The sequence below is a fragment of the Canis lupus genome, chromosome 10 (assembly GCF_003254725.2).
Source record: "Canis lupus dingo isolate Sandy chromosome 10, ASM325472v2, whole genome shotgun sequence".
In the NCBI taxonomy this organism is placed as follows: domain Eukaryota; kingdom Metazoa; phylum Chordata; class Mammalia; order Carnivora; family Canidae; genus Canis; species Canis lupus.
In genome coordinates, this window is record NC_064252.1 from 65,797,627 (window position 1) to 65,818,161 (window position 20,535).

At 45.6% G+C, this 20,535-nt stretch overlaps 1 protein-coding gene and 1 long non-coding RNA gene across 4 annotated transcripts in view; one reads left to right on the forward strand and one right to left on the reverse strand.

Annotated features, from left to right (window-relative positions):
- SPRED2 (sprouty related EVH1 domain containing 2) overlaps positions 1 to 20,535 on the reverse strand; it is a 115,242-nt gene that overhangs the window by 90,357 nt on the left and 4,350 nt on the right. Inside the window, exon 1 of one of the 3 annotated variants that reach the window (XM_035721707.2) lies at positions 1,802 to 2,199. The exons of the other annotated variants lie outside the window; for them this stretch is intronic. The gene's annotated coding sequence lies outside the window, so the exon portion shown is untranslated. Of the gene's footprint in view, positions 1 to 1,801; positions 2,200 to 20,535 lie in introns of those variants that run through there. 3 annotated transcript variants of the gene reach the window in all.
- LOC125755969 (uncharacterized) lies at positions 512 to 2,776 on the forward strand. Its single transcript, XR_007413655.1, has 2 exons — positions 512 to 1,104; positions 2,391 to 2,776. It is a non-coding gene; the product is annotated as an uncharacterized LOC125755969 (long non-coding RNA).

Here is a 20,535-nt window from a genome sequence, read left to right on the forward strand (position 1 = left end):
AAGCACCTCGGCTCGGGGCAGGATGCCAGAGCCACAAACACCATCCCAGAGGCAGGAAAAACCGAACTTGTACCCCTAGAGAAAATGTGAGAAAACAGGATTTCCTAGTCCTCTCCACCCAAACCTACACCCACACACTCTCTCATCCTCCAACACCCTCCTTATAGTTCACTCTTCGTGGTGGTCAAGAATAATACACTGAAATGATAAAAACAGCAACACGAGCCACGTGCTCCCTTCCTCCTTCCATCAAAGAGCCTCGTTTTGCTCGGAGGGACCCAGTGTTCTGTCTCCTCCTGTCTGTGCACCCGGCTGTCTCCAAGACGCAAGGAGCTTTCAGAGAGGCCGTGACGGGCCTCCAGGGTTGTGGAAATGAAGCTCATCGTTACGCTCTGAACCGCACCTGGAAAGGTCCTGACTTTTTAAATCTCTGGAGAGGACTTGCAGAGGGGGGATGGAAGGTTAGGGCAGGTAGCAACACACACTTCAGACTCTGTTATTTCACTTTTTTTTTTTTTTTTTTTTGGGCTAGGTGAATCAGCCCTCCTTGCTGCAGGTAAGAGACAGGCCAGAAATAGTTAACATCAAACTCCCCTTTGTTGGGAGCAAACCTGTTCCACCAGAATGGCCTGATAAAGGGAGCCACCACTTCCTTAGAGATAAGATCCACCTTCCTGAGCGCTCAGGCCCACAAGTGAGAGGCAGGGCTCTCCAACCAAGCCCTGGGCAGCTCACGCAGGCTTCTGGTCCAAGTCACTGGACACTACTTGGGGCAGTAGAAAGTTTAGCCTCTTTCCCAAATGAGATACTCAGCTCCTTTATTCACAGCTCAAAGTCCCATGATGGAAAGTCTCTGACCTCACAGCCACTGTGAGCTAACAATGAGAAAACTCACAAATCACAAGTTCGTAGCAGAAACTTGAGATGGCTGCACATCTGTGTGCGTGTGTGTGGAGGGGTATGATTAATACCTACGCCTGAATTCAAGGAAAATCCATCAAATGATCATCTTAGGGCCATTTAAATGATCCTCCTCAAGTAAAGATGTCGTGGGAGGGGGCTCAAATCCACTGCTACGTGGCCACAGATGCCAAGGAACTGCTGGTAAATCAAAGAGGTGGATACATAGCAAAGTCCCTCTCAGCTCAAGGTTGGGGGCGGGGGTGCTGCCTATTTAAAGCGATTTTATGCTGAATCTTGGTGTACAGGGACTGTCACACACCCGCATTCATGTGCTTTTTTTTTTTTTTTTTTTTTGCAAATCTAGATTTTGGTGTCTGGCTTGCTTAAATCAAAAGATCAGCTTGTATTTATTCTCTCTGGCTGGCGGACCCACCTGCCTTTGCACAGTGTCTGAAGACACTGTTATCCCCGCTCATGCTTCACCTCGGGGGCATGGGTCATCCCAGAACTCCATTTCGAGGGTATTTCTCCCTTTGGCTCTTGGGGGCGTCTTAAAATACTACTAATCCAAGAGTATGCGATGCTCCAGTAGTCCTTTTCCTTTCCGGAACAAACAATAAAAAAATATGGAAAGCCAGGCAAAGAAGCCAGAGGACTAAAGGGACAGAAGGGGAAAAAAAAAGTCATCAAAATGTTGATGACCTGACCCGTGTATGGAGGGTAACTCCCCAAATGCCACCAACCCAGGCCGTGCCCCCTTTCTTCCTCTTTCCTGTGTCTCTGTCTGGAGTCCCCTCTGGAACCCTGCACATCACAAATCCTTGGCACAGCCTAGGAGACTGTCCGTATTCAATGAACCAGATAGATGAGGAGTCCTAGATCCCCCACGTCCACTCACTTGGCTGAGACAGGATCGAGCAGTCCGCTTTCAGCGCCAGGGATAGCTGGATAGTTGCTCACAAAACCCGTCGTGGGGGCCCCTCTCCTTTCTTGCCGGCGCCTTCTGAGCTGCTTATCCGAGCGAGCGGCATGATCCTTCCCTTTTGTTCAGCCCTCAGGCCCCCTCACCGAGATGAAACTGCTTTCTAGATGCCAGTCACACTCCGTAGTAGGCACCTCGGATGTGCCAGACGCCACAGCAGACACCGTCACGGGCTGTGTCTCACGGAATCCTCACAAGCCTCGTTTCATTAATACCATTTAAGAGATGAAGGTGCCCAAGTTTAGGAAGATAAAAAATGCAATATGAGGGGCAGTCAGAATCTGAAACCTCCCCCCCCACCTCTGAGGGGGAGACTGAGGCCACGGCGCTTCTCTGAACCAGTCACAGAGCTCCAAGCAAACTGACCAGAACCAGAGCCCCCTTCCAATGCTTGTGTACAGGATGCAAGGCCCGGGGCCCAGGAACTGGTCAGATTTTTAAAAATATTCTTTTGGCCCACAAACGTTGCCCTAATATTGGCTTTCATCACCCTTATCTTTTTCAGCCCCACCCTCCACAATACACAGTGGCTACCTCAAAATTCAGGGATGACCACATGACAGAGCACCTCTTCGGGGACCCATCAACTTATGTACATACATCATTTCAACTGATATTTAAAGCAGCCCAGGGGCACCTGGGTGGCTCAGCCGTGAAGCACCTGCCTTCAGCTGGGTCATGATCCCAGGGTCCCAGATGGAACTCCCCACCCCCAGGGGAGTCAGAAGCAGGGAGCCTGCTTCTCTCTCTCCGCCTCCCTGTCCTGCTCTGCTCTCTGCTCTCTCTATTTCTTTCTCTAATTAAAAAGAAAAATCTTAAAAAAAAAAAAACACCCAGAAAATCTTAAAAAAAAAAAAAAGCCTCACTTCTAGTAATGGGAATGTTGTTTCCTGATGAAGACTAATAATTTTAAATACAGGGGGGAGGCGGAATTTTAACTCCTATGCTGATGCCCGAAAATCTACAAGTAGCCTACACTTGGCGGTTCCTCCTCCCTGCCCACACTGGGGCCCTCAGTGTGCTGGTGGCATCTGATGGTCCCTTCTCAGGCAGAGGCTCTTTCACATCATTGCTTGCACTCCCCATCCCAGTTTTGGGTTTTGTAAAGATTTTATTTATTTATTCATGAGAGAGGCAAAGACACAGGCAGAGGGAGAGAAGCAGGCTCCCTGTGGGGGGCTCAATGTGGGACTCGATCCCAGGACCCCGGTGAGCAGAAGGCAGACAGATGCTCAACCACCGAGCCACCCAGGTGCCTCCCCACTCAATCTCAGTGCTTAACCTAACTAAAAATGGTTCCCAAATCAAATCAAAAGAGGACCTAGCTTTTTTTCTCCTAAGGATGGGGCTTTTATAGTTAAGGCAGGTGGAAAGATGTCACGCAGAGTCCCCGGTGAAACCAGAAGGAGCCTGCTGCACTTCCATGCCTTTCCTTCGAGGAATGGTGGTCGTCAGCGTGGGGTGCCCAGCTGGTGTCTGGACGGGGTCCCGTCCACCGAGGAGGGCCTGCACCTTCCCTGGGGTGAACCTACCAACTGAGGCTCCTGACCTACCACAGCTGCTAACTTAAAGGGCTGCACCAGTGGCGGCAGCTGCTGGACATACCCATTTCCAAACCAATTGCTTTCCCCATACCAGGCACTACGCTGAGCACGTGACCCACATGATCTCATCTTCTGCGATTCTTTTGAGGAGTTACTCTCTATAGAGGCCCAGGTGAGACTCCTTCAACCGCTGAGAGCAAGAGTGCAGGAGCCTGGGCGGCCCAGCCAGCCTCCCCGAGCAGGCCGGTGATGGCCCCTGCGATGGGGAGGGCGATTCGGGCAGCTGCAAAAGTGCTAACATGGCATCATTTCATAGTTACTTAAATTATATGCTTTTAAACAGCACTCCCCCGTGATGACACGACAAACGGCACGTTTACCTATCTGCCGTGACTGGCCACACACGTACAGGTTACGTGAAGTAACTGGCGTGAAGGGACTTGTAAAACTCGGCTACAACAGGGGACAGAAGTTAGAGATGGAATGTTGGCCCCAACAGCTCACTTCCTTGCCTTAACTGGCGTCTATCTTGGTGTTAATTGACTTTGAGTTAAGAACCATTCATACAAGTTGAGGAAAACTGACCTTTGGAGCGCTGGTGACTTGTTGGGTAAATATGTCTTTATGGACTTCATAAAATGCAGATTGTGTAAACACATACTCAGGAACTATTAAAAGCACTGGGTGGCTGGAGTGAGGCTCAAAGGTGGCCTTTAAGATTCCTGAGTACTCAGTAGCTGGACAATTAGGAAAACGAACATCAAGGATGTATAATTACAATCTAGGAAGTAAATCTCCTGGCTCGTAGTCAGAGGAATCACCTAGGAGAGCTTTTGAAAGATGCAGATTCCCTGGGCCACACCCCAGAGAGGCTGATCCAGGACGTCTGGGTGTTGCAGACACGCATATTTTTAACAAGCCTTCCGGACTACTGACTGAGTAGGTGGCCCAGGACTAGCTTTGAGAAACACCAATTTCGATGCTGTTAGCAGCTCGCTCCCCTTCTTGCCTGTCCTTCTGCACCCCAGCCAAAGAATGCCATCCAGGGAATCAAGAGGAGAGTACTTCATCTGCAAACGGAGAGTTTCTTTGGGAAAGGAGGGAATGCCCATCCCCCATCAGTGCCCAGCACACCAAGAGCCACAGGATACCTAAGTGCTCAGCTGTACCCCTCTAAAGCCCACAGCAACTGAAGGCGACCAGTATGTCCATTCAAAGAAAATTCAAGGGTGCTGGCTCAGCACGAGCAGCATGCATTTTCGATGTCAACAGCCAGGCGTCTTTATCCTGACCCGTGGCCCCCAGCCCACCCCAGACTGCACAAAGAGAGGCAAGTATCACAACATCTAAGAGTCTGTTGCATCTGGAAAAGCGCCTCCAATTCCGGGCCCCGGTTTTCTAAGAGAGATAGTCGAACCTGAACACTGATAAGGAGCCGGGGATGCCGCGGGGCCAGCAGAAGGGAGCCAAGCCTTCATGTACCAGCAGGACGGCCAGAACAAGAGGGCTGGGTGTTGCTGCCGCGGAGGACAGTGGTTCCGTAGAAGAGCCTGCCGACAATCAGAGCTGCGTGCCCAAGTCACCGGGCACGTGGGCTCCTTATCACCGAAGTGTCCAAGTAGAAACCGAAGGGCCATCCAGCCTCGTAGAACAGGGCATACTTCTCAGCTCCCTGAGCTGGTAAGATCTTCTGATCCCATGTTCCCATCCTGGGAGGGGGAGGCGGGGGGGGGGGGTGCTTTCATATGGACAACCTTGTCCTCGACCATGAATAGCCTTATCCCCAAACGCTTATCACAGCAGCTCATTATAACATTTGTTTTTTTTCTGGTGGACACTGAGATTACCAAATTAAGTATCAAATGTGGTGATGTGGTGACTTAAGTATTCCCAAGGCCAGTAAGTGTCAAATCTATAAACAGTTTATGAATGAGTATAAATTTTCAACAATCAAGAATGAGTACTTGGGATCCCTGGGTGGCGCAGCGGTTTGGCGCCTGCCTTTGGCCCAGGGCGCGATCCTGGAGACCCGGGGTCGAGTCCCACGTCGGGCTCCCGGTGCATGGAGCCTGTTTCTCTCTCTGCCTGTGTCTCTGCCTCTCTCTCTCTCTCTCTCTGTGTGACTATCATAAATAAATTAAAAAAAATTAAAAAAAAAAAAAGAATGAGTACTTGTGGGTAAGAGCTGGTGTGTAGTTTATTGAAAAACTCATGAAATCTATATAAAAAGTCGCCGATATTCCTGCTCGAGGGGTACGCCACCTCGGCAACGCCAACAATCCAACTGATGCCAACATGCTACTAGTAAAACTACTTAAAGAAACATCAAGTTTCAAAAACACCAAAAAAGGGGCCTGACATTTTTAAAGAGCAAGTTGTTTTCTCACAGCCAGGCGTGAGCACACATTCGTTCTCACAAGCTTGATTTCACCGGCCAGTTGCAATCTGCTTGTCTCCAAATAGGGGAAAGGAAGAGGGGTGGCCTTGTTTGGATTTTACACGTGTGTGTGTGTGTGTGTGTGTGTGTGTTAGTGCACGTTTCTGCATCATCACCCTACATGGTTGTCACAACATCTGAGTCCACGTTCTTGTTCTACCTGAGAGCCACGGAGGAGGCTCTCTGGATGTGCAGTGCTTGCCCAGGGCCACGTGGGTTGGTCACTACTGCACGAGTTGACCCTCAACCCTGATCTCCCTGGCAGGGAGGGGCTCATCGCCTCGCCACCCCAAAATCAATCAAGACCAGTGGTGGTGGTAGCGCTCCCACAAAGCTGTTTGGACCTTGAGCGTTTTCTCAGAGGTCCCAACCCCTTGTCAAGAGACGCACACACGGAGTGAGCTGCGGGAACCTTTAGGAGCTACAGGGCTAAGTGCCACGGGAGGCATCTCAAGTGCATCTGCCTCAACCTCATCTCTGTGGGGGGGAGCTCTTCTGGAGGGGAGGAGCAGAAGGGGGATGTAGGAGATTTAGGGGCTGAAAGGAAACTAGAAATCTACACATGAGGATTCTCAATGGGAGGTTCAGAGTCTGAGGGCGCACAGGCCCAGACATTTGTGCTCAAACTGACATTTTTCTGGAGTTCTTATTAAGTCATTACATGACTTCAGTCCCATTTTTTTGGCTTGATTTTTTTTTTAATTGTGGCAAAACAGACATAACATACAATTTACCATTTTAACTGTTTTTAAGCGTATGGCTCAGTGGCATTAAGTACATTTACGCTGTTGCACAAGACCGTGTCCCATTTTCTCCTACTTCTGGGTGACAAGCTACAATCTTAAAACCTGGCATCAGTTTTTGTTAGAGACATCTGTTTTAAGTCAGCGTATTTTCATTTCTAGGTAAAAGCATATGATTTTATGACTGTTTTCCTTTAAATTCGAGCAAATACCAGTCTCGCCTTAACAAAGGTTTGTCAAAAATCAAATGCAAGAACTATTCTTGTTTCCTGCAAGAGAACTGGTTCCACTCCAGTAAAGAAAACAAAACAAACCTATATTTACTACTTTAACCATTAAAATAGAAATGTGTATCCTACAGGCATCTGTGTTACATCACCAAGTTAATAGTGCTTTCAAAGTTTTAGCAAAACCTTTTTTAAAAATAATAATTTTAAAAAACAGTCATAATTTTGGACAGTTGTAGGTGATTTCTTCATATGCTTTAGTTTTTTTTTTAATTAAATAAGATCTCTTGGATCAAAAACTGAATTTATTTTTTGTCACTTATACTCTCACTTCACATTGTAATGTCAATTTGGTATCTTCCTCCCTTAGCAATTATTTGTTATCCAACTCAAATGAGATGGAACCAAGAGGGAAGGGCAGGAAAAGGAGGAGGAACACTTATCAGAACATTTCCCTTCATAGATATGTGGAGGTGCACTGCCTTCTGAACACCCTCTGAAAGGGCAGGCTCCTCAGGATAAATTAATGGTGGTGACAGACTAGGGAGGTGTAGGGAGGAGGGGTGTCTTTTTATTTATTTATATATATTTTTTTGAGATCTGACATCTAACATCATGTTATTTCAGGTGACCCTAGCTGTGACATGATTCGATATTTGTATATACTGCGAAACGATCGCCGCAACGAATCTCGTTAACATGTCACCCAGGAGTTTTAAAAAGAGCCCATTTTCCCTAGTTGGTGCCATCTTGGTTGGTGATAACCTCTAGGTTTGGCCAGGCATTCTCTAGTTCTCCTCTTCCAAATCCTGATCAGTCTAAGGCACATCAGAATCTCCCAGAGTTACTTTAATAACGAACGACACACAGAGCGGAGGTGAAGTTCTAATTCAATTCATCTAGGGATGAGAAAGGTTAAGACTGGGAAGCAGGAAGGGTACTGTGTCCTAAACAGCATCCCAAACCACAACCCCAGATAGGCTCCACCTTGGGGCCTCTTATTAATGCTGATACATCGTCCTAGTTAGGACCGTTGTGGGGAGGGGTCTGTTTCAGGTTGCATGCCAGGGGTGCTGGGTGCACCACACCTGTCTCTTTCTCCTGGCCAATGCTGTGCTCAGCTCCTTGTGGAGTAAGAGGAATGTGGAAGGGGGAGCCATCATTTACACCTGAATGATCCACACCACTTGGAGGATCCAGAAACCCTGGAACTAGGAGCCTGAAACTCCACAGTGGGATCTTCGGGCTCACAAGGGACCCTTTTCCTTTATGAGTGAGAAGAATGCCCAGCTGATGGGGATGCACAAGAAGAAAAAAAAAAGGGATGGGTGGATAGAAGCCCAAGAGAAAGAAAGTGTTAAAAATACCAGTTTCTTACCCTACCCCAGGAGAGTGAATCTCCTCAGCCCAGGGGGAGTCCTGACTGAAGAGCACCGTTTCACAGCAGGACTAGGAAATGGCTCAAATCCCACTATGGCCTCCCAGCCTCCCTGCTGGACCTCAGGCTTTTGGGGGAAAGGGTCTTGCTTTGGAGATTATTTTCATTCTTCCTCAAGCCCTTGGCTACAACCCTCGCTGTGTCTGATCCAGAGGATAATCCCAACTTTATCTGGGCTCAACCTATGGGGCAGTGACCTTAGAAAAACCTCAAGTAAAAAGCACTACCATAAAAAATGCTCTTACATGACCAGGTGGTCAACTCTTCCCTTCCCTGTTTAGTGGCAACAGCACCTGCTGGCTTAGAAACGTGCAGTGTTCTCACACGGATGTGCCAAAACCGCCACCCTTCCCATCCTGGCATCCACCTACCCCCACCCCACGAGACCTGCACATCAAATATGACTTCCTGCTGTCTATGACCACACTGCCTTGGCAGTTAGCATCAAAAGCAAACACATGGGGAGAACAGAGGCCACTGGAGCTGGGGAGGAAGAACGGGCAGAGGTAATGTTTCAAAACTTTTTTGCTGGTGCCCAGGTGCAAAAACCTTGGAACATCACATATATTTCAACTTTTCACCTAAGGGCTCATCTCCTGTCTCCCAGAATGGCAAGCTGAAAGAGGCCCTCCTCTGCTCCACTCCCAACCCTTTTGTCCCCGAAACACAACACATGGAAGCCATACCTCAGGACCCCTACCTGCCGTCTGCAGGTGAGCCACACAGGGACAGCACTGGACAAGCTCACCTGTTGCAACCTACTGCACAAGAGCCGACCAAAGTTAGCAATCTGTTCAATGTTGATGGTTCACCGTCTACGTGGACCACGTTAACCCAAAGTGATTGTTTCCCACCATCTCTATCCTGCCACCCAAGGGTTCCACACCTCAAGGACAGGAATTGTCATGAATGTTTAACATACTGCCCAAAACAGGACTGGGACCAAGGCCAGATGACATGTCCTCACTGACATATCCCAAACCACTGACTAGCTGTGTGACCCCAGGATACTCATTTGACCTCCCCAAAGTGCAATTTATGTGTAAAAGAAAGGAGATGAGATGGCAGGTTCCCAAGATCCTCTCCAGTTCTATACTTTTATGGTCTAATTGCAACCATTTCACTCTACTGAGGAAGGACAATGCATCCTGCACTGCACAGGGGCAATTTCAACAGATGTGAGTGCTGTGTTTCTACCGAAGTAACAATACTAAAAACAAACATAAACAACATTCACTTGGGTTATTCCCAAGTTGCAAGTTTGATCTACAAAGCTAGTTAATTTTGTTCTGAATTCCATGGCGCACTTGATCTTCCAATAAGCATAACAACACCCTCCTAGGAACAAAGCTTTTTACAGCAATGCCTTGTGCATTTAAGTTAAGGCCAGAGAGAAGAGTCCTGCCCCTGTATGACAGAGAAACAATTATTAGCGGCCTCCTTGACTCCAGCCTAGCCTGCACCCTCTGACTAGTTCAACTTTGCATTTGCCCACATATCACATCAGCACCTCTCTGCTTCAAAACCTTGACCAGTGCAGTTCCTCGTTAGTATAGTGGTGAGTATCCCCGCCTGTCATGCGAGAGACGGGGGTTTGAGTCCCCAACGGGGAGGCACAAAAGCGTTTTTGGGGATCCCTGGGTGGCTCATTGGTTTAGTGCCTGGCTTCGGCCCAGGGCGTGATCCTGGAGTCCGGGGATCGAGTCCTACATTGGGCTCCCCGCATGGAGCCTGCTTCTCCCTCTGCCTGTGTCTCTGCCTCTCTCTCTCTGTCTCTCATGAATAAATAAATAAAATCTTAAAATAAAATAAAATAAAATAAAATAAAATAAAATAAAATAAAATAAAAATAAAATAAAATAAAATAAAATAAATAAAATAAAATAAAATAAAAACCTTGAACAGCTCTGTCCTACCTAAGAACAAATGTCCAAATACTTGCTTTGTGAGCCTGACACTCAACAGCCTCCCAAAGCTAGCCTCAGCCAACTCAATCACCTCTTTCTCTGAGCTCCCCCGGCATAAGCATAGAGGAGTTTCCTGCCTGTGGAAGAAATCCTTCGAAAAAGAGACACTTCCTCCCTATGTGGCCTGTCCTGTGCCTCCCCATCAGGGCCACCATCCTTATCTGAGTCCTCTAAAATTCAAGACCCAACCTACTGAAAGTGAAGGCTTCCCTGACTGGAGCAGCAAGAAGTGTTTTAATTTCTGCTTTGTATTTTTCTGTTTTAAAAAAAGAGTATCATGCCAACAAACACATGAAAAGATGCTCAACATCACTAATCAGCAGGCAAGTTAAAACCACAAGAGGATATCACCTTACACCTGTCAGAATGGCTAGCATCAGAAAGACAAGAAACTGGGGCGCCTGGGTGGCTCAGTCGGTTAAGTGTCTGCTTTTGGCTCAGGTCACGGTCCCAGGGTCCTGGGATCAAGACCCGCATCTGGTTCCCTGCTCAGTGGGAAGCCTGCTTCTCCTTCTGCTGTTCTCCCAACCTGTGCTCTCTGGAGCTGTCAAATAATTAAGTAATAATAATAAAAAAAAGACAAGAAATAACAAATATTGGTAAGGATGTGCGAAAAAAAGGAAGACTCCTACATTGTTGGTGGGAATGGAAATTGGTACAATCACTGTAGAAAACAGTATAGAGGCTCCTCACAAAGAGTAAAAACAGAAATGCCATAGAATCTAATAATTCTACTCCTGGGCATTTACCCAAAGAAAACAAAACTCTAATTCAAAAAAATATATACAGTCCTATATTCATTGTAGTATTATTTTCAATAGATATGGAAGCAACTCAAGTGTTCATCAAGAGATGGATGGGTGGGGTGCAGGGGTGGCTCAGTCAGTCGGGCATCTGCCTTCCACTTGGATCATAATCCAGGAGTCCCAAGATCAAACCGAATCGGGCTCCCTGTTCACAGTGGGGAGTCTGTTTCCCCCTCTGCCCCTCACCCCATTCGTGCTCTCCCATTCACTCTCAAATAAATAAATAAATAAAATCTTTTTCAAAAAGACAGATGAATGGATAAAGATGATGTAGTATACACACACACGCACACACGCACACACGTATACACACCATGGAATATATTAGTCAATCATAAAAAGGAAGGAGATTTTGCCACTTGACGCAATGGATAGAGCGAGAGGGTATTACACTAAGTGAAATAAGTCAAATAGCAAATGATTTCACTTATATGTGGAATCTTAAAAAAAAAAAAAAGGCAAAGCAGAAACAGACCCATAAACACAGAGAACAAAATGGTGGTTGTCGGAGGGGTGGCGTGGGAGACATGGGGAAATGGGGAAGGGGCGTGGGGGGTACACGCTCCCAGCTGCAGAATGAGTCACAGAGATGAGGGGTACAGCACAGGGAAGACGGACAATGGCGTTGCAATGGCATCGAACGGTGACAGATGGTAGCTACCCGTGTGGTGCGCGCAGCATGAGGCACGGGCCGTTGAGCCACTACGTCGTGTACCTGAAACTAACGAGACCTTGTGCGTCAGTTGTGCTGCGATTAAAACAAAAACAGACTATTATGCTTATAAATAAATAGGAATACATTTTCTTTGACGTTAACTCTCCCTGCAATATTTGGAACTAGAAGAGTCCTTCGGTAGAGTTTTAGGTTACTCAACCCCTTTATCTGAGAGATGAGAAAGCAGAGTCCAGAGAAACCCGACAGCCTGGGTTGCGTAGGCCGCCAGCGGCAAGGAAGGACCGGGAACCTGGGTTTCCCGACCCCAGAGCCGGCCACCGCGTTGAAAGGGAAGCCATCGACGCTGCCGCTATCCACAGCACAGGGACTGGACAGCTGCCCGCGGCAGCCCACAGGCGACAACTGGAGACAGGGAAGACTCACGCCCCCAGCGCTCCCTCCCTTACTCAGAAGACCCAACACCTGCCGAGTCTCTAAGGGACATGTCCTCATCATTTTCAACTTCTCCTCAACCTTCTCCAACTAAAACTTGGCCCCTACTTTGCTCAGACCTTCCAACCAATCCGCCCTGGGAGCAGGCCCGCACCCTCATCTGCATGCCTCCCCCAAGAAGGACCACACTTACTAAGTTCTCACATCCAGAACGAGGGCCGCAAGGATTCCCAATTTTCTAAGTAAAAAAGACTCATACGGAGAAAACTCGGGGACCGGCTCCCCTCCCCAGGGATTACAGCTGTGTTTGTTAATAACCGTGAGTTGAGAAAAATACAAAAATATCCACCATGAATTGTGTAGTATTTTAATGAGGTCATGACTGTTATTTTAGAAATGTGGCTACAGGGACGCCTGGGTGGCTCAGCAGTTGAGCACCTGCCTTCAGCTCAGGATGTGATCTCGGGGTCCTGGCATCGAGTCCCGCATCGGGCTCCCTACAAGGAGCCTGCCTGCCTCTCCCTCTGTCTAGGTCTCTGCCTCTATGTGTGTGTCTCTCAAGAATAAATAATTTTTTTAAATGTGGCTACATACATTGAAATAGAGTAATAGATACAAAAAGGTGACATTATGTGTTCAGTACAGACACTTGGGAGTGCTTATAGGATCTCAGCCACAGGTTTAACTGCTGGGTGGTGACATCAGATCAAGACTTTCAGATGGAAAAAGAAAAAAAAAAAAAAAAAGACTTTCAGATGGGCTATCTAAATGCTAGGGCAGGGGGAGGTTAGTCTCCCATCACCTTCCCATCAAAGAAAAATATGACCAGCTAATGAAGACACAACCAGAGGGTCATTAGCTCATTTTGGATTTCCCACTGCATCTGCCTCCATGTTGTAGTTTTACTATCATAAGCAATGGGGTATTTTTTAGTACCCACTGTTTTGGGGGAACAAAGGGTCTCTTACTTTAGGCCCCTGATCTATTCTTGGCTTTCCAAGCAATGCTGCCTTTCAGTGGAAAGCCCCATCCCAATTCACATTCCAGTCTTTTCCCCATCTCTCACCAGGAATCATCTCTGAAGAGTAAGCACTGACAAGTGATGGATAATTTGCATTTTAACCCTATTCAAATTTGGGTAAATGGTTTAATATGCATGCTAATATTCCATCATTATTCCAATTAAGGAAACTATTATGTTAAAGTGTTTAATCAGGAGAATTAAGGAGAACTCCAGACACCTAAAATTAACCTCTAATAGTCTTGACATTCATTTCATTTAGGTGCAATTTGCCAAGCTATAAGCAACTCCCTGCTTAAAACTTCTGCTTAGGCACGTGGGTATTTCTGATAAGACCTAAAAGCAATTCATTTCCTAACTAGATTGCTGTCTGAAAGAATAAACTGAAAGGGCTGCAATTTAAATACAATCAAATCCCCAAGCAGTCGCATTCCAGAAGACTTAAACACCATCATCTGCGTCCCCAGGAACAACAATGCTATTCGCATCAGAAACAACACAACCACTTCCTCTTTCTCTGACCTTCTCTGTTTAATTACTTCCTGTGATTTCTTCTAGGGCTGAGCAGGCCTGCTTCCCAGGGCTGCAGGCTTTCCATACAAGACGGATTTGTCTGGAAGGTGCAGAATGCCAGCTGACCATAGACATTCCATACAAAGTGCCGGGACTCCGTATTTCTTTTTACATGACGGATTTCTTGGGCCTCCTGGCATTCACCAAGAACTTTTTTTTTTAAGCCGTAAGAAAGAATTCTCCCAGCACATTCCCATCTAAAGTCAAAGCTGGAAACCCTGCCAGGGATGGAGAAGTGGCTGCCTGGTAATATGCCTCCATGGGTAAGCACCACCTTACCTTCCCATCCAGTGAGCTTCTTCAACAGATTCCAAATGCCAAGTATGTGAAGCCGACTTTGAAGACACAAACCTGGCAGCTCTGAGCTTACTAGCATCATAACCATAGGCCCTTGCTACTCATAATTTTGACCCATGGATCAGCAGCACCAGCGGCATCTGGAAGTTTAATAAAAATGCAGAATCTGAGGGGTGCCCAGGTGGCACAGTCAGTCAAGTGTCTGGCTCTTGGTTTCCGCTCAAGTCAGGACATGATCTCAGGGTCCCTGGGATCGAGCCCCACACTGGGCTCCGTGCTCAGCGCAGAGTCTGCTTGAGATTCTTTCTCCCTCTCCTTCTGCCCCTCCTGCTTGTGCTGTCTCTCTCAAATAAATACATAAATCTTGGGGATCCCTGGGTGGCTCGGCAGTTGAGCATCTGCCTTTGGCTCAGGGCATGGCTGTAGTCCTGGGATCGGGTCCCATGTCGGGCTCCCTGCATGAAGCCTGCTTCTGTCTCTGCCTCTCTCTCTCTCTCTCTCTCTCTCTCTGCCTCTCATGAATGAATAAATAAAATCTTTAAAAAAAATACATAAATCTTTTTTTTTTTTAATGCAGGAATCTGAGGCCTTACCAAATCACAATCCTCCCTTTGCAAGACTCTCAATGCAGATTCAAGTTTGATCCTCCTCTCAAAATAGCGAGGCTAGAACACAGGCCCAGGAGAATAGTGTGCGTTGTTATCCATTCTGCTCATTCAGATTTTCAAGGATAAGGTGGCTAGGTCTTTTTCCCTTCAAGGAGGTACCCTGTAAAGTTGCTCTTTATATCAGTATAGAAAAGGCCACCTCCGTGGGCACTGCTTCCCTCCCTCCCAGACCTGAAAAGGAACACAAGAAAGAAATGTCACCTCACAGTTTCAAGGTGTTTTCAGGATTCGGAGTGAGTTCTAACTTCATTTGCTCAATAATAATATAAATCAAGCTGCACACACAGTTTTGTTACACAAGAAAACTAATGCTCTATGAAGTTACGACCCATAATATTCTACAGACATGGGATCTGAAGTCGAAGGACCTGGAATTAAAAATAATAAATTCTGCTCTGCGACCTCAGACAAGATACTTAACCTCTGTGAGTTTTTTCTTGCCTGTCAGGCATGTTCCTTCCACATGTGAGTGTGCAAGTGTACACAATACACACACACCCTAAAAATAACTTGAAGAGCTTGTTAGGCCATTCTGGGAAGGGTATGTCGTTCCTTTAATGCTCCAGGTAAAGAGTTCCCCCCACCCCAAATTTGGGAATCCCAAAGCATGCAGATCTAGCTAGGAGGAACTCTGAAGAAGCAACGGAAGGAAAGAAAAAACTCTGAGAGTCATTCATCAAGATGATGCTGTCCTCATATCCCTAATGAATATGAAAGTGCCTAGCACCCTAGAAGGTAAAAGCTCCCTAAGGACAGAGACTCCCTCTGAGTCACAGCTCTGGTACTCTCTGGGGGATTAGGTGTGCCGTAAGGGAATGGCACTCAACGGCTAGTCACTCCCTTTCCTCCAGCCTCACCACCCTGGTTATTTATTTTATCCAATATGATAATTAATGAACAGCTTTGCAGTTAGGGTCCAAGTATCTTCTAAAGTCAAGTTCTTTAGATTCAAAGTCTACCATGCTCTGAATGGACACCTGTAATCTAGTACCCCCTAATTCTCCTTAGTGTAAGAGACATCTAAGAATGGATGGTAAGGGCCTCAAAGCTGGTTCAAAAACAGAGACTCCAGACCTGAAACCTGTTTATATGCAGATTAATTAAGAGGACACCATTAGGCCTTCAGGGCCAGAAGTAACCACTGAGCCAATGTATACTACCCTGGAAGAGCAGGCCTGTTTTCAAACTCAGAGTCTGAGAAAAATCACAGATTTGATTTGGCCTATTAAATGAAGGAGAACGATTTAATCACTATATTAAGACTATATTCTCACTTATGCAGCTTTAAAAGATCTGTAAAAATGAGTAAAATTACTAGGATGCTGATTAAATTAAACCTCTGATCTAACATTCACTTTATTTTTTGGCTGAAAATGTAAAACATAAACACCAACAGGACATGCAAGTGGACAAAACAAGTCATGAGCCAACTCACTCCTAAGGGAACCTTCAGCCAGCCACCCCCTCAACCCAGCCCATCCCAAGTCTACGGACTCTTAGAAACAATCTGAATGACGCGTGAAAGGTTTCTCAACCACAGACAAAAATGGCAAGAAAGCCAAAGATGCTACTAACAGGTAAGTACACCGACAGTAAACAAAGGAGGCAAGCTTCCACAAGACATGAAATCTCAAAAAGATAGCCAACTAGGATCACTGATCCTAGTGCTGGCCAAAAGCCAGCAGGGCCTTACTGGTATTAAAACACCAGAACTAAAGTGCTACTCTAGGTCCTAATAGCACAGCACCAGAAAGCCAAATAAAAAGCAAAATATGACTTCTAGGCTTTAATTGACCTCCTAGAAACCCCCTGGAGCAGGTCACTTCGGCTCTCACAGGCATTATGTGGGAATCTTATTTCTTGCCTCAAAAGGTTGCTGTGCAGGTAAAATATTGTTAATGGGTATCTTCTACTTTGTAAATTCTAAAAATAAATCATACCTTGCTCTGTGACAGGAGACACTGGAGGTGGGTGAGTCCCACTGAATTCCCAATTTATCAGGCACTGTGCTGAAGTGCTTTACCTTCCCAATTTCATTTCCACTTTTTAACAGCCAATGGATCAGAGAGCAGCGTGAGCTTCATTTACATCAACCAGGGCTCCAGGCTTCAGACATTTGCCGGGGGGCCCTGACTAAAGCATGGTGTGACCACAAAATCCATGTTTCTTCCCCTACCATCATGGCAGCCTGCCCCTCCTAGAAGTTTTGAAAAGGTAGTAACCGCAAAGTCTTTTTGGGATGTAGGTACGGTAAGAATAATAGTTTATATTTTGATATAAGGTAAAATCATTTTTCAATTAACGAATATTTGCTTTCACCAATCAATAGACGTTTGCAGAAAGCCTACTAAGAGCTCAGCACTCTGCAAGGCTATGGGCGTAAGGCTTCAGAAGCTATTATTCTCACCCCTAGAAGGGCATATAGGGCCAATCTTTTTTGTGCATTCCCACGGTGGGATGCACATACAAAATAAGAAGAGCTCATCTGAAAAATCAATACTGGAAGCCAGAGCCAAAGCAACGCAAGGAGAAAAAGAAATAAGAAGAATAAGTAATGAAAACGAAAAGACAAAAATGTCATTACCAGATAAACTAGGAAAGACAATTAAAAACTTAACCTGATAATTAAGTTTAAGCACTTAGGAATGGACCAGAGGGAATATATATAAGAACAAGAACCACCAGATTTGAAAAATCATTATGTCAGTACACAGAGGAGCCGAAGCCATACATTTCAGAAGCTGCCCTCATTCTAATCCCTTCAATCGCCAGCTCTAAATGCTAGGATGAAGTCAGAATCCATTTCTTCACCTCTGCGCCCTATGTGAATGCAAAACCAGGAATTTGGTCTTTAAATAAATAACAAACTACACTTTGAGGAGGGCATAAAAAACATAAGCACAATTTGCTATCTTGTGCACAATACGCCACAAGTGAACACCCTGCTGACAAAGTCTACCTGAGAAATTAGTTATAAAACAGTTGTCACTTAATTTAGTGAACTCCTATGCCAGTTACTATCAAGTATTTTACTAAGATCCTGGCCTGACTTCTTTCCCATGACATGGGACACATGTCAAAGCTCCAGTAACAATTCTTCATGCCCACCCAGGGCAAACACAGAGACAGTGCTCTCTGCTCCACAGGGCACTGTGTGCGCCAGTGCAATAATATCCCTTCTACTCCAGTGACTACACGCCCCAGAAAATTACTTGAAGAATCATCAATGTTCTAGCCTTAAATATTGATTAAAAAGAAGCATTTAAGACTTTTTATCAATATGACTGGGTCTCAAAACCAACCAACCAACCAACCCAGTCCAGTCCAATTTACTTGAGAAAATAAGCCAAAAAACAAAACAAAACAAAAAACCCACACACCCAAACTTGCTGCTCTGCCTCTATTATCATCCTGTTCAGTTTCTGAGGATTTTGCTGTCAGACTGCGTATTTGTGTTCCGCCCGGTAATAGAGGAACTATGCCAATATTGGTGCTCATCAGCACGGCTGTCTCCGACTTCAAGTGTTGAGACTCCATCAGAACCCTGCAGCTACTGCAAATTGTTAATATTGTGATTCCCGCGGAGATTCTCCTGCAGAGGCAGAAACAGAGGCCTGGGTTTACTGCACTCAAGATCCTCCACTTCCCAACTCCCACAATAGTGATTGGAATCAAAATAGTTTTGAGTTGTCAATCCCAGATCACTACCAGATAGTTAGTTCCGCACCCAAATACAATAGTTCTGCACCTAAGTTCCACAAAATGTGCCAAGGACTTCATAGGAACGCAATTTCTCAGAGGAGGCTTACACACACTGTAAGTCAACCAAACACAATGATTATAATTACTGCAGCCGTTGGCAGGGACAAAGCAAATAATTAAATCCAAAAATAAATAAATAAATAAATAAATAAATAAATAAATCCATTTTTGTTAAGTTCAACAGACATTTATTAAGCAACCATAATGTGTCCATGTCAATGGTATTGAGCAAACAACTAGAAGACTACTAGGCAGTTGAGAGGTAATCCTCTCAACTCAATGAATCCAAAAAGCTCCTATTCTGGTAAGAATCTAGCTAGGTATAAGCCCAACTCTAAATGGTGAGAACTGCCAAACCGTGTAGGGAAAAATGCTATCAAGAGTCCTCAGTCTGTGGGCACTGGGTGGCTCAGTGCTTGAGCATCTGGCTTTGGCTTAGGGGGTGATCCTGGAGTCCTGGTGGATCGAGTCCCATATCAGTCTTCCTGCATGGAGCCTGCTTCTCCCTCTGCCTGTGTCTCTGCCTCTCTGTGTGTGTCTCTCATGAATAAATAAATAAAAATCTTAAAAAGGAGGGATCCCTGGGTGGCGCAGCGGTTTGGCGCCTGCCTTTGGCCCAGGGCGCGATCCTGGAGACCCGGGATCGAATCCCACGTCGGGCTCCCGGTGCATGGAGCCTGGTTCTCCATCTGCCTGTGTCTCTGCCTCTCTCTCTCTCTCACTGTGTGCCTATCATAAATAAAAAAAATAAAAAAAAATAAATAAATAAATAAACAAGAGCTTATGATAAAATGAATAAGCATTTTAAAAAAAAAAAAAAAAAAAAAAAAAAAAAATCTTAAAAAGGAAAGAGTCCTCAGTTTTGACTTGAAGGGGGAGGTGAAGAAAGTCTAGGAGGATCTCATAAAAGGAGTGGCCGCAGAACTGATTGGTGGGGAATGACCAGAATTTCACTTGATGGGAAGGAAGAAAAACTTCAGAATAAAGAGCATGAGTAAGTAGACTGCTGAAGCACAGTAGTTTTGGTATTTGTATTGATTCACTTTTACATATTTTATTTGGTTAGAGGAAGTGGATAGCAGACAGGATCAGCCATAGCTAGAAAGGAGGGAGCACTGCTAAGTCCTTGTGGAAACAAGCTTAGTAGATGGAGAGAAGTCCAAGTCCACCACCTAGAAAGAAAGATGTACAGCCTCACAGTAGGCGCTTCACTGTATACGAGGTTAATGTCCTCTCTTACAATTTTGTTAAGGTCTTTCCAAGTTTTTTGTTTCATCTTGCTTTCAAGATCTTCTGATGAATGGACCAAATTCCAGTTCTGTGTAGCCAACTGCATGCTTTTAACAATTTAAGGAGTTCTATATATGTCGAGTAGAAACATCCCTTTTTAAAGGCTAATGCAAAGAAACTGAATCAAAATTTGTTGTACCAGGTCTAATTTCTAAAACTGCTAGAATGAATGTACAGCTAACCTCCAGCAATAACCAACTATGAATTCACACTCCCATTATCTTAAGGTGTATCATGGAATTAATTCTCAAGCCCAAATTTATTTAAATTCACTTTAATTCAGTATGTGCCTCATAGCAATTTCAGGGAAGATAAAGAAGTGAAAAAAATTACAATGACAGACTGTCATCGATTCAGAAGAATTAAGGACAGCATGACTGACAGAAACAGCGAGAGCTTGGAAGTCAGGATGACTAAGGCTGGCCAGCCTGTCCTCTTCCGAGAAGGTACCTCACAGTCCTTCCTGAGCCAGGCTCCTTCATTTACTAATGATACGGCCTTGGACAAGTTACTCAACTTTTCTGGACCTCAGTGTCCCCAACTATAAAGGGGGGAAATAATACCCTACCTACCCCAGAGGGCTGTTGAGAAGATTGAATGAGTCAAGGGCTATAAACAAATGGTTGCTCAGGCAAGCAACTTCACTTAAGCTTCCTCCTCAGTCAAATGGGGTAACTCCAGGGCGCCTGGGGAGCTCAGTCAGTTCAGCCTCTGACTCTTGATTTCGACTCAGGTCATAATCACAGGGTCGGGATTTCATGCGTGGTGG